The sequence below is a fragment of the Falco biarmicus genome, chromosome 2, assembly GCF_023638135.1.
Source record: "Falco biarmicus isolate bFalBia1 chromosome 2, bFalBia1.pri, whole genome shotgun sequence".
Classification (NCBI taxonomy): domain Eukaryota; kingdom Metazoa; phylum Chordata; class Aves; order Falconiformes; family Falconidae; genus Falco; species Falco biarmicus.
The window spans coordinates 11,138,095-11,152,319 of record NC_079289.1 but is presented as its reverse complement, the minus strand read 5'-3'; the positions used below and the strand labels follow the sequence as shown (position 1 = coordinate 11,152,319).

Genomic DNA, 14,225 nt, shown 5'->3' with positions numbered 1-14,225 from the left:
TACCAAGATACACTAAACGTTTTATGGGAACTCATTAGAGAAAGCTATCATAGAACAAATCAGAATTCTGTGTCTCTGCAGTACCACTGCAGGTGGAGCACAAGTCCGTCCATTTAAATTAAGTGGGAGGGCTTGTTACTAATCCCTTCCTAGGGGACACAGCTTTGGGACTTACTGCTGAGGGTGAGAAAAGCTCACCAGGCCAACACTCACATTGAAAACTGGACCCCCAGAGATTTTGCAGAGTTGAAGGCAACAAGACCTGAAGATGAGGGGCAGTAACATCTTTCTCCAAATGCATTTGTGAAATATTCCCAAACTTTAATTAAAGTTTCAGGATTTCCACTTTTCCCTTCAGCTTCTTGTTTCAGTGGGGAGAACCCCAGCACATAGACAATGATGTTAAAACAGTTCCCTTGGGGGAACAGTTGGTCTTCAGACTTATTTCTTCATTCCATAACTACTACATTATCATCTCTGGTTGATTTGAAAGTCTCAATATTACGGAAGATGCCAAACCTTTACATATTCACAATAGTCAGTGATGAAGTCTGCTCCACTCAGGGTCCAAACTCTTAGGGAGGAAAGAGTTACCAGTTTTGCAAACAGTGACAAAGCACACATTTCTTATTACCGTTGTTGTCCCAGCGACCTAGTATCAAAGTCATCTCATGAATGGCCATGGAAGAGATACTAAGAGTTAAAAAAGAATCAGTACAGGAAAGCAAGCTAGAAAAAGGCTTTTCTTTAAAATTAACAGATTAACTGATAGTTTTAAATTACACACAGTCTGGTATGTTTTTAGCTTAATTCTGTGGTTTTGTTTGGCTCATGACAAAAGAGCATTACTCCAAATAAAAGGCTCTGACTGGCAATGGAAAGAAGAGACAAGTACAGTCACTGCATTTCTGCATCTAGATCTCGACAACATCCTGATTCCTCTGAGATGCACCTAGGGTTGACCTTCTGGAACAAGCAGCTGAAGTACCTCCATGTGCAAGGTATGGCATGCAACTCTGTGTGATGGTTTGTTTTAAAATCCTGCTGTGTAAATAGCAGCTGCTCAGCAATCACTTTGCAAAATGCTCTGCTCCCATCTCCACCCAGGAGACAAGCTTCAGCCTTACTACACTCATTGCATCCCACAAAGAAAAGGAAAGAACAAACCAACCAGCCACATCTCCCTTGGGAAACATGTCCAGGACTAATCCAACTGCCATTTTCACAGGATCTCAGCCCTATAACTTCTTAACAGGTATCTGAAAGGGAGATACACTCAAAGACTTGACTTTTCCTTTGGATGTGGAACTTTGCACTGGTTTTATTAAGGCACATTTGATCAAATGCCATGCCACAGGCAGCTCTGGCTTTAGAAGGCTGTTTTGATAGACCTACAGCTGAATATTACTGCAGATAAAGCTACCCGAAAATCCAGCCCTGAGCTGTGACTCCCATTACACTCAGAACTGTATAACCAAGCGAGGCCTTAAATTACAGCCCAGGCTCACATTTTGAAATATTTGTTATAGTTACCCCTGGATACTTTGCTGTGAAACTTGATCAGCATGTTGATATATGCAGAGATGAAGTCATCCAACCTCCACTGGCAGGGAAATGAACACTCACAAGAAGAAGTCACTATTCTTTTTGTCTGAAATCCAAAGAATCAGATTTTAATCTCAGCTTCACTGCAGTGGATTGAAAACGACTCCATCAACGCCAAGAACTACTTAACCAAGAGGACAGTACAAGCCAGGACTTCTGCTAACCTTCAGCAACAACTATAGTTACGCCATCAGTACAATAAAGATAGCCCACGCATAAAGTGCACCCTGAAGGTGGCCAATCCTATTATGAATAACTTTAAAACACCTAAGAGCACCATTACTCAAACTCTGTAAGGATGCAGCACATTAACAGCCACAATCCTCAATGTACACACACACTACACAAGAACTCCCACTCCACACAGGATAATGACCTACATCGTTTCTGCTTAATGATTCCTACTAAAGCCAATGTGCATCTCCATATAACCCCTGAAGGGCATTTGCAGGAATGGCCATAAGCACAGCATGCTTAGGGCCACGACAAGCTCCTTGCCCAGCCTGCCTTCTGAACACAGCTACACACAGTTGCAAGCCCCCAGCCACCTGGGAGCACCAGCAGCCACCACCTAGACTTGAGTTCAGGAGCTACCGACTAACTGGAGGGCTGACCTCTGGCTGCTATAGAGCAGTTTTGGTCCTGACGGCAGTTTCTGAACAGCCCTCAACAGACAGGGTTGACATACCCAACAGGACTATACAAATGAGTAATGATGTCCCAAAGACTCCAGCAACGCATCAATTGGGAGACAAATTACTTTTGATGTAAAAGGCTTAGCTCTCTTCCATGCCGCCACATGGACTGAGGACATCTCACTGTGGCTGAGCACTGGGGCAAGAGCACACAAGAGATGAAAAGCAACAGAAGTGAAAAAGGTAAATTATATGCACAAGAGATCACTGCAGGATGCTTCAGATTCCCCACTCTTGCCAATGACGCTCTCGATACAGATGTGAGCCAGGCCAGCACGCTGGGCACACTAGCCCCTTGCAGGGCATACACTGCTAGCAGACTGTGATAGATCTGTTATACCTGTAAGTGATGGAATGCTAAATGCGTTTGATAAACGCTTGGGCTAAGAAGTACTTGCACAGCAGAGAAGTTATAAAGCTAAAAGGAAATATCTCAGAAGAGTTAGCGAGAGAACTGATGTGAATTTCTGCAATAAACACGCTCCTTCAGCTTTTGTCTGCCTATCACAACAATGACTCATTCAAAGCTTCTAGGTAGTAAAACTTTTATTATTATCACCATCATCTTCATTTTTACAGATACAGCAACAACAAACCAATATCATAAGGGATGAAACATGCCCAAAGTTACCAACACTTTGATAAGAGTTGAATCTGGTTTAGTCTCAGCCGGAGACAAAGGATCTGCTTGCACATACAGTGAGCTAACGAAAAACTAAGTCTGAAAGCACATTTTAGGCTTGTCAATCTAAGAACATCAAACAAAGACATTAACTATGTTGTTGTAGCCATGATGAAAATCTCAAGTATTTAAGATGGCTTAAAAAACCCCTAAACCCGGTTAAAAGCTAATATAGCCAAAACTCCCTATCCATCTTTCTCCCTCTCCCCACTCCCCAGCCAGATATTTAGCACAGTCTGGGATCCCAAAACTTCCATGTTCCTTTACTCAGTCACCACCACCAGAAACCAGCACCTTCCCACTGTTTCTTTTCCTATCCTTTGCTATTTTATATTCCTTAACCCATGTGCAGATATAGAAGCATGCTCTACTCACTCCTCACTCAACTTGAAATCCTCTCCTCTCTTCCACTTCCTCCTTAGTCTTCCCACACTTACACCCCACTTTTTTACTGCTGAAAAAAAAGTCAGCAGTAGATCAACTGATGCTTATTAATGTTCAAGAATCATTTTAGCTGTCACTAAACAACTCTGAACAGAGGGAACCAGCACTGGGAAGGATGTTCCAGGATGCAGCTTCTGGAAAGAGCTGAGGAAGCAGAGAGAAAGAAACAAAACTCTGCATTCTGCTGCTTTGACATAGTACGCAGGTCTTCTCACCTACACCCTACTAATCCGTAGGGAATCACCAGTGTCTTCATTTCCAGCAGGGCCTCTCAGGCTCTCTCTGTCTACATTATCTGCTGGTTTGCTCCAAAGCAGAGCCCAAGCATGCACTGTGCAAGCTCACAGGACCAGGATCCCAGCACGAATCCAGCTAAACCTCACCACGTACGTTTTCCCGCAGGCAAACCACTGCCAGACACATCACGCATTGGTGAGAGTCAATGCTCAAAGCCCCGTCAGCAGCATACCCGTCTCGCCACTTTTTCCTGCACTTACGATATGGCTATAAAAGCACGCGGAATATTTGCTTATAGTCCTAATGATCTATACCACAATGCTTTCTACTAATGCAATAAACCACAGCAAAGGAGCCTTGTGGGCATCTTTAAATATTCCCTGCACAAACCATGCCGGGTAAAGAACCTCTCAAACAGATGCTGCCATGCAAAGCGGAGGGAAGCGGGCCAGCAGCTTGCTGCAGCGCAGCGAGGCAGGCTGGCCAAGCCCAGTCCAATGCACAGAAGTGATCCAAAGCATCTTTTGGAGAGAGCCGTGTCCACACATGGAAGGTCAATAGCACGACTTTAAAACCAACCTGCTCCATGAAAGCTCACAGGAATTCCAGCACTACCCAACCTCCCGGCTCCAGGCAAGCGGCACAGGTGGTGCTGGGATGCTTTACTAGTGCGCTGCTCCTTGTCTTTGAACCACCCCTTACATCACCCTCCAGCTATTCAGTATCTGTTAACATTGAAGGCTTTTGGCTACTGAATGAAAACCTCAAAAAACCCCTCCAGCTCACAATAACAATAGTAATAATTACTATTACTGTTGTTCCACCCCATCCTCTAGCTTCTTTGTCAGATGAACATTTCCTTCTGGGTAGCACAGGCTCTTTCTAGGTCCAGGCCACTACAATAATACAGACACCCACTATCAAGGGCAAAGAAGAGCAGAAAATGATATTTTTCCCAAAGTGCAAGAACAAAGAAAAAGGCTGGTCTTTTCCAAAGGAAACCAGCAATTACGCTCCCTTAAAGATCCTAATAGTGAATACTGGTGTCTGAATTTTGACTAAAAAACATCACTGCAAGCCTCTGGAAAAATGTCCACATAAAAGCTCAGCTCTGGGTTTACTCACTGCCAGTGTATCCATCGTATGCATTGCACTGCAGTGAAAAAATCCATAAAGCTAGGTCATGCCAACACAAGCTGGCAACTCCACCTCGCATGCAATCACACCACAAAGATGCAGCCATGCAAGCAACAATTTAACTCACCTGACCACAGCATAGGCTGCTGTTATTTAATCACCACATTGAGGATACAAATGAAAGTATTTCCAAAACCATCTTTCAAAAAAAAAAACCCAAACACCAAAAAAACCACCACCCCAGACATGCAGATGTCAAAATTATTAACCAATTATTTAAATATGGAGAGTCAACAAAAAATTTCACCTGTGGCAGAACACAGAGACATTCTCTTAAAGACTATGGGTGCCGGGATTTGTTTAAGTGATATTGCACATAATCATGTTTAATATTAAAAAGATACCAGTGCAACTCATCTGAGAGGAAAACTGACATTTATACTGTCATTATATGCACTTGTTACTAAATTTAATCTGCATTATCATGAGAAGTGCTCAGATGATTCGAAGGCAAAAATATAATGTATGTTCAATGTTATTTAGGAATATTAGTAAGCTCCTTTATTTTAAGATGCAAAACATTAATAGTTATTCTGAAGAGGGCTCCCTTTTAACCTTTAACATTCAAGTGGCTGTAATTTTTATCAGATTGTTTAGATTTCGATTTAGCTCAAGTCCTGAAGCTACAATTAAACTTGCAGCTACCTTCTCTCACTAGGCTTCCTCCAACAGCTGGAATAATCTTTGAAGTCTGCAAAGACACAGAAGAAATGTTATTTACAGCCGGTTTGCACAGTGCAAGCAGAGACAAGTTGTGTTGTGCATTTCCAGGGCTGGTGACAGACCATTTCTCACCAGCGCTAGAGGAAGTCATCAGAACTATTTTCCCCTCCACAGATGCTTTACAGGACCCAGCTGAGAAGCTGGAAATGCTGCAGGGCAGGATTTTAAGAGCCTTGAGGTGCCCAAAATCAACTCTCACTACAGTCAGCATTAAACGCCGCCACCACTCTACTGAAGACAAAAGTGGCCTAACTCAGACTGTTGATGGTCACCTGCCTGGAAAGCCCAACACACCTCAGGATGGGATGCTAAACACATAAAAATATGGACAATACTTTAAAAAAAAAAAAGTCACAGATGCCTTTTAAAGCAGATAGAAATCCACTCAGACAGTAGGGAAGGAAGGAGGATATCAGCCCACAGGAGGCACCCTGCATGTTGCTGCATCTCTCCGACTGGCTCTGCAGCCCAGGGATGGAGCAGTGGACTCTGCAGGAGCAGAGGGCAGCGTCACCGACCCCCCGTGGCAGAGCCTGTGCTGCACTGGCACGCATGTAATGAGCAAGGCAACACTCACTGATGTCAAAGGAAGTTACATTCACGCACTGAAAGATGTACAGTTAGCAGCAGCAGCATCCAGGAGAAAGAAAGAAAATATTGTCTTCTCCCAGGCAAAGCCACTGGTGGTTTTTATGTTAACTTGCTGTAAGTGCCTGCAGGGTCCATGCTTTGATTTACTGTGGCTGACGGGCAGTACAGGCACAGACATGTTTAGGTATAATTATTGTAGTAGCCAGGCTCATATACCAAGAACAGCAGCAAAATCAACAACAGCTCAATAAGACAACAGAGAATTTTCCAACACAAACCCCTACATCCCTCACATCAAGGTCTGCTCTTGATTCGTTCAAGGAAGGGAGAAAAAAAAAGAAGGAAAAAAAAAAAAAAAAGAGTGAAATCAGGAGGTACTCCCACACAGCACCAATTTCACCCCAAACTACTCTGTGTTTTGCAGTTTTCATACAAAGCTAAGCAAAAAACAAGCCAAGAACAGCCTGTTTCCCAAACCACCACATGATGCATATTCTAGTCCAGGCCCCAGTAAGTCCTGCCACCAGCTCCCAGCTCAGCTCTCAAGCTCAAGCACTGAAGACAACACAGTACTTAGGGTTTAGATACAGAGCAAAGGATATGTTAATGGTTATCATCAACTCTTTGAATGGCACATAAAGAAAACCCACAACCGAGAAGCTGGAAGCCCATGCAGATCCCAGAGCAGAGGTTTGAACAGCAGCTCAGCGGGTTTGTTCAGATCCTTCTTCACAGCACTGCCATCTTTTGCATCCCAACAGTACTAACAGTGCTCAAAACTTACTTGCCATTGACACACTCGCCCAGATTTTAGCATCGCTAGTATGTGTTCAGGGTCTGATTTTATGCCTGTTATGCTATCTATAATTTTTCACACTGGGACAAAATGAGGCCTATGCACTTATCTAAATTACATGAAAAGTAGGACTTTTTTGGTGTAGATGCATAAATTTTCATAGCAAACAAGCTAAGAGACACTAACAAGGTATAATTTGTAACTGTTTAAGACATTCTCCGTATATAAGTCTCTTAAACTAAGGATATAAGGATGCACATGGAAGACAGACTACTCAGTTCCACATTAGTTTATATTTTCTTTCCTCTTGTTGTCATATATGGGCAAAATACCTAAAAGTCTGGGGTACATGCCTGGTAAAAGAATGCACTGTAAAAGAAAACTGTCTGCACTGGCATTACAGACACCAAAGTGTTTCCACTGTAAAAATAAAATAAAATTTAAAAAAAACCAACTACCTCAATCCCAGTCAACACTTTTATTGTATGTTAACAACTCCTCTTCTATGCCACTGAATATAAAAAACTGAAGCAATGCATTCCTGTTGAAAGGATCAGTTTTATTACATGGCCATGACCTGGACCAGCTTTCAGCCAGCACTGATTAAATGCAAATTCTGATATTCTGCACCACACAACTTCCATGTTGTAAAAGAAGTATCAAACACTTGCCATTTGTCGCTTCCATTTCATATAAAAATTTATCTGGATGTTGGATATATGAAGTGTCTCTGAGAACAGCTCGCTAGATCACACACATACACAAAACTCACTCAGCATGCACAGGCGAAGTAGGGTTGAATTAATGAATGTACTGTTGCTTCACATATTGAATGTCTGTCACTAAACCGATAATTTGGAAATGCAGAAGCAGGGACTGTGGGATACACTGGCTGCAGCCACTGATGGCTTGCTCCACTGCAGTCTCAAGAAGCTAAGCTTGCTCAGTTCAGAGTGCTTGATCCATGTTCTTTGGAATGGCTCAAGACAGGAGCAATGAGACAGTCAGCATGTGTCTACACTTCGAGTTTTATTTCCACTCGTATCTGCCATGATTTCCTTCCCGGGAATGCTGTGCTTGCGAAAGGCACAGCATGACATCCTAAGAGACACATATCTTCTCTGCACTAGCAGGCACAGTCTGGGTGGCAGCAGAAAAGCAAAAGCTTCCCTAGAGCATACACCAGGATTACCAAAAAGAAGGGAGCACTACTCCTGGATTGAAGCTGTGGCCCGTTGTCATCTACGGCAAAACTCCCACTGAAGTCAGCGTAGCCAGAACTTCACCTCTGTCACCGCGACTGCCTGTTCTGCCTTGGGACTTCCAGCCAGCACAATAAGGGCCTTAACAGTGCCAGCAGCTTTTGTGTTATGAACTGCAGGCAGAAATAGTGAAACCCTTCACATAAGCAACCAAATACTCATCAGACAGTTAAGAAATTTAAAATGCTGCCAAACTGTAAGGGATTCAAACCTGCATCCAGAAGTATGATGTTTCGCATTGGCACACCATGCTAAAACAAACCTTATCCTAACCAACTTTCTGTCCTTCAGAAAAACCTGACTGTAAATACAAGTGGCACGAGTGCAGTTGGCATGTGTCAGAAGACATTTGAGAACTCAGCACAGAAATACATCTGTAGTGGAACAGCAGCTACAAACTGCTCCTAACAAGCAATGGCTAAACACCCTAACTGTCTCCTAATTGCTCATTTCATTGTGTTTGACAGAATCCATCAACCAGAGTACATCAGGTCACAACAGCACAACTTCATGGTCAGAACCATGACAATGTAACCTGGCAGAACAGAAGGCCCTCGTGTCAGAAAGAGAGCAAGCCAGCATTTAGGGAAACTGGGGGGTGGGGGTGGTGTTATAACCCACCACTATCCTGCACAGACAGGGTAACTATACGGTAATGTAACACACAGTTCAGGAAGCATCCTGCGTACCATCAGCACACAGGTATGGAGCACAGTCATTAAGATGGCAACAGATGCTATGTTAAGAATCAAGCTTAAAGAAAAAAGGCACAAAAGTAACGAAAAAGACAGTATGATTTGCTACATCAAGGCAAGTACAGCCAACCTGCTGATTTGCTACAACACTAGCACCACCAAAGGATCAGGCAGAGTTCCCAGCCCTGCAGCACATTGGCTCCTACCTGGCTCTCTCAACACGACTCCAGTGTTTCATGAACCCAAAGATCATGCCTGTAAGCTCTTTGTCAGCAGCACTCTCCAAAGTCAAGGGGACTCTGGAGGAATCATTCCTTCTCCCCTCACATCTACCAACATTTCCTCTCCAAGTAACAAAAGTAACTTTTTGTTCAGCTGAAGGATAAGCCCTCTCTGTACATCAGCAGGAAGAAAAAAAGCCAGCCAAGAACTAACCAGCCAGGCTGTTTTGCCCTGTCCCGCTCTCCCAGCTGATGCTTATACCCCCCTCCACAACTGCTCCAGACCAGGAATAAACACCCTCAGTGAAAGCACACCGTTCGGGCAGCGACTAGGAAATAGTGCAGCACTTCAGCTCTCTGTTCCTCATAGCTCACCCTGTCCTGATTTTTAATTCCTCTGCTGAGAACTCAAACCAGATTTCATAAAGCAAAGCATTTACTAAATGACAGATAAGTTAAAATGCCTGTGCAGAAAACATTTTATTCTTTCTTTCTGCTGGATGGAGATTGGCTAAGGATCCGCGAAACCCTGATCAAACGATGCACCTCTCTAAGCCTGTCTGACAGCACTGCAAAGGGAAAGCAAATGAGTAAGAAGGAAAGCATTCGTTTCCTCAAGTCTCTTGCTTTTAACCAACCTTGATGTTTTATTGCCTGTGCTGGGATGCTAGCGCCGACTTCCCCTTATGTCCCATTTACTTACATTTATTTTAATTGGATCTAGGACTAAGGACACTCAGCAACCCTTAATCCTCCCAACAACAAAGCAAGGGCACGAAGCCACCACGAGCAATAACCAAAAAACCAAAATCAAAACCAAAACCCTATAAAAAGGCACCCAGTGGTGCGTTTTTCAGGGCAGCGCGGCTCTCTGTTCCTCCTGCAAATAATCCAGTGCGGTTCAAAAAGTGGGCAGAAGAGGCTGGATTATTTCCTTGAAAAGCAGAAGTTAGAGCCGAGAGAGCCACGTTTAATCCATCCCCAGCCGGAGCAGGTTCTCTCCAAGCGGCTCCCCACGCGTGCACCCCCCAGACACGCACCGGGCCCTGCACACACGCACACTCACGGACACACACCCACCGCCGCTCACACACCGTCCCAGCTGCGGGCGTCCCGGGGACGCTGAGGCTGTCCCAGGGCAGCGCGGCGGGGACGGGGACCGGGACCCTCCTGCCGCTGCCCCGCGGGGCCCGGAGCGACCACCCGCGGCCGGGGCACCCCGGCTGCTCCCCACGCTGCCCCCCTGCGCCCCCGCCCCGGGGCAGGGCGCTCCCCCAGTGCCAGCCAGTGTCCCCGAGCCTGCAAACGGGAAGGGCAAGGCGCGCCCTCCCTTCTGAAAACATTCGAAAAAAAAAAACCCCGAACCCAACCAACATACATAGATAGATAAAAATACGAACAAGCAGGTCCTCCGGTAACATCCCTCTCTCCCCAGCCCAAGCAGCTGCAAGCCGGTCCCCGCGCTGAGCCAAGAGCAACTGCAGCTGAAGAGCAGCGACAGACACGCACAGCCCCTCTTCCCCTCGCCCGCTCCCTGCGACAGAAAAAAAAAATAATAAAAGCGGTGAGGAAAAAAATTTAAAAAATGAAAACACAGCTCCTGCCTGCCTGCCAGCTGAAAGGCGGCGCGAAGCGGGGAGCGAGCCCAGCGCAGCCGCTGCACCTTGCAGGGCGAAGTGGGAGCGCGCCCGGCCGCCGGCGGGGAAGGGCGGGGGGGGCGGCAGCGGGACGCGGCGGCAGCGCCGGGCTCCGCTCCCCCGGCGCTGCGGTGCGGGGGCGGCCGCGGCGGAGCCCCCGCGGCAGAAGTTTCCCCAAGTGGCGGCCGCAGCCCCCGCGGCCCCCGCGCACCGCCGGCTTTGGAAAGTTTCTCCGCCATCCCCTCCGCGCCCCGCTCCCGAGCCGCGGCGGGTACGCACCGGCCGGCTCAGCTCCGGGCGCTGCCCCGCGGCCTCCCGCGCCGGGTCTCCATGCCGCCCCCGACGCCGCTGGTGGCTGCGGCGGGGAGCGAGGGGAGAGGGGGCGATCCCCGCCGGGCCGCCGCGCCGAGCACAGCGCAGCCTGCCGGGAGCGCGCCCCGCACCGCCTCCCGGCCCGCGGGGAGGGACCGACGGCGGCCGCCCGGCCCCGCCCGCCGCGGGGCTCCCACCGCCCCGGGCCCGGCGAGGCGCGGAGCCGCTCCCGGAAAGTCGCCCCCCGCCGACCCCCCGGGGACTCGGCCAAGGTCACCCGCCCCGCACAGGCGCCGGGTCGCCCGGTGCTCCCCCCCGCTCCCCTCGGGGGTCCCTGCCTGGCGGGCGGTGCTGGCCCTGTGCCCCCCGGCTGCCTCCCCCGGGCCGCCCCGGCCCTGCGCGGCTGCCCCTGCACCCCGAGCGGCGGCGGCGGGGGGAGCCGGGTACCCCGCGCCGGGTCAGCGCCGCGGCGGGCGCCTGGGTGCCAGCGCCGTTGCCGCTTGCCTGGAAGCACGTTACGGCGAGCTGGGTCTGTGATGGTGTGACACTCCGCGGCGAAAGCTACACCTGCGCTCCCTTTGGCTTCACTAGCGAGGAAATGCATGCAGTGCCTTCGGCGTCTTTGAACTGATGCCCAAGTTCCCAGCCTGCCTGTTTTAATAGGATGTTGTGATGAGGCACCTGTTTGATCATCCCTTCGGTTCCTTCTCAAACAGTGGAGCCCAGGCCCCTGCCTGACCAGGTATCTTGTTCAAGAGAAAAAGAGAGATCACTTTCACATCCTTTTTCTTTTTTTTTCTTTTTTTTTTTTTTTTTAAACAATGCCTGCCTTCAGCTATATTCCTCCTCTGCAAGGGCTTTGAAGTGCTGGTAATTTTGTTTCTTTTCTAGTCTGCTGCTCTTTCACCTTGCCCGTACCTCCCACTTTGCTGCTGGTCACAGCTGCTAAACCAAAGTACAGGTAAGAAGGTCCCCGTGAGGGCTGGCAGGGTAGTGCCCTTCACCGATCTTGTAAAACACTCACATGCCCCGGTCAATCTGCTGCTGTAATTTAGTGTGAAGGTGAAAAAACAAATGAGCGAACAAAACCAACCAGCAGCTCCGCGCTAATCACAGGGAGCAGGGTAATAATCACAAAGCAGGAGGCTGTGGTCTGCACTGTGAGAAAGGAGAAGGAAAATAAATACAAAACCTGCTTGTAAAATTTACCAGCTGAAATTAAAAGTTCTGCAATGGAAATGTGTAACAAATAACCAGCTTTGTCTAAAACCTACACTGAAGTTAATGATTTTATTCCTGCCACCTGGCTGCATTGGTCATGGAAGGTGATCTTGTGCGAGTCACCTTTTCTAGCAAGTTATTACCAATTGCATTAAAAAGCTATCCAGAAGTCACAAGAAAAGATCAGAGCCTCACTGTGTCACTCACTAAATAAACACAGTGAGGAGATGTCCTCTTCCAAAAAGCTCATAATCCGCATCGACAAGACAAATTTAGAGTGGGAGGAAAATGTATGATGCTGCAGATGGTGCTGAGAAAGAAACCGATTTGCCCAAGGTCATGCAGGAAGTCTGTGGCAGAGCCAAGAACTAAACACAACTCTCCTGAAACCTGGTCTAAAAATAGTGCTTGATACTTGCACATGAACTCCAGAAAACACACATTACATAGATAATCATCTTTTGTCCAGTATTTTGGAGGTACTGGGCTCCTTTTCATTGTAATTTTCAACTGCGCTGATAACTGAACGGTCACTTTCTAAATTTAAACCACATTATTTGAAAGTCCTCTATCCAGAAATTCATATCGTGGAACAAAAGGCACTAACAGATAGCATCTGGGCCAACGCAGATGCTTTCCCAGTGTGTCTGCTTCTGCTACCCCCTTCCTAAGGGGAGCCAGAAGGGTGTCCAAATCTGCACCTTTGTCTTGGGAGGGGGAGATCTTGCTCCTCACAGTGTTTTCCTGAGGCTCCAAGGAGCTGCATTGTCTGTACCCACGCTCTGCCTCGTAGCAGTACCCCAGATTTGATCCCATATTCCACCATCTCCTGTTGAGCCCCATTAAAATATTCCCTGGAATACAGCTTTCTTTGGCTCTTATGGCAAACCTGTCTCAGGTCTCGGGAGGTGCCATCACTGTGTCCCCTTCCTATTCCGGCTCTCTCTTCCTGGTTTTCTTAGCCAATGCAGAGGCGTTTCTTGCGATGCAAAATCCACATGACTGGATAGCAGCAGTAACACCATGTTGCACCCTTCAGGCACCCTCACTTGTCACTTAGGAAAGCTATTTACACATGCATTTAGTTAATGCTACAATGTATAAATGCTAATGAGTACTAGTAGAAGTAGATAATGCAGTTTTCCTTATTAATCAACCATACCAGCATGGTAATGATTTCTGTTGTTCTTGGGGAGCTTCCTCCAGCAGGGAGTGAGCTCTGTTGATTAGCTAGCCCATTTTGCATGTATGTAACATTTTTGTTCATCTGTAACAATCTCATTACCGTATTTTTTTCCTCAAGGAGGTGAGCAGTTCCCAACTTACGCCTAAGGAGTAACTAGGGCAGAAGGAATCATGTTGTCTCCTGTCATGGATTAACCCCAGCTGGCAACCAAGCACCACGCAGCCACTCGCTCACTCCCCCTCACCCAGAAGGATGGGGAGGAGGATTGGAAAGGAATGTAAAACTCAAGGGTTGAGATAAGAACAATTTAATCGGTAAAGCAAAAGCCGCGCACCCAAGCAAAGCAAAGCAAAGCAAAGCAAGGAATTCATTCCCCACTTCCCTGGGCAGGCAGGTGTTCGGCCATCCCCAGGGCAGCCGGGCTCCGTCACACGTAACGGTTACTCGGGAAGACAAACGCCATAATGCCAAATGTCCCCCCCTTCCTTCTTCTTCCCCCAGTTTATATACTCAGCATGATGTCCCATGGTATGGAATATCCCTTTGGCTAGCTTGGATCACCTGTCCTGGCCATGTCCCCTCCCAATTTCTTGTTCCACTCCAGCCCTCTCACTGGCAGGGCCCAAGAAACCAAAAAGTCATTGATTTTAGTATAAACATCACCCAGCAACAACTAAAAACATGAGTGTCCTGTCAACCTTGTTCTCACATCAGAGCCAAA

General features: G+C 47.2%; 1 protein-coding gene across 7 annotated transcripts in view; it reads right to left on the bottom strand.

The window, feature by feature from the left end:
• Nucleotides 1-11,212, bottom strand: part of FAT3 (FAT atypical cadherin 3) — a 419,023-nt gene extending 407,811 nt beyond the window's left edge. For all 7 annotated transcript variants that reach the window (XM_056328389.1, XM_056328383.1, XM_056328385.1 and 4 more), the window contains exon 1: nt 11,065-11,212. The gene's annotated coding sequence lies outside the window, so the exon portion shown is untranslated. The remainder of the gene's footprint in view (nt 1-11,064) is intronic.
• Nucleotides 11,213-14,225: the final 3,013 nt, after the last annotated feature.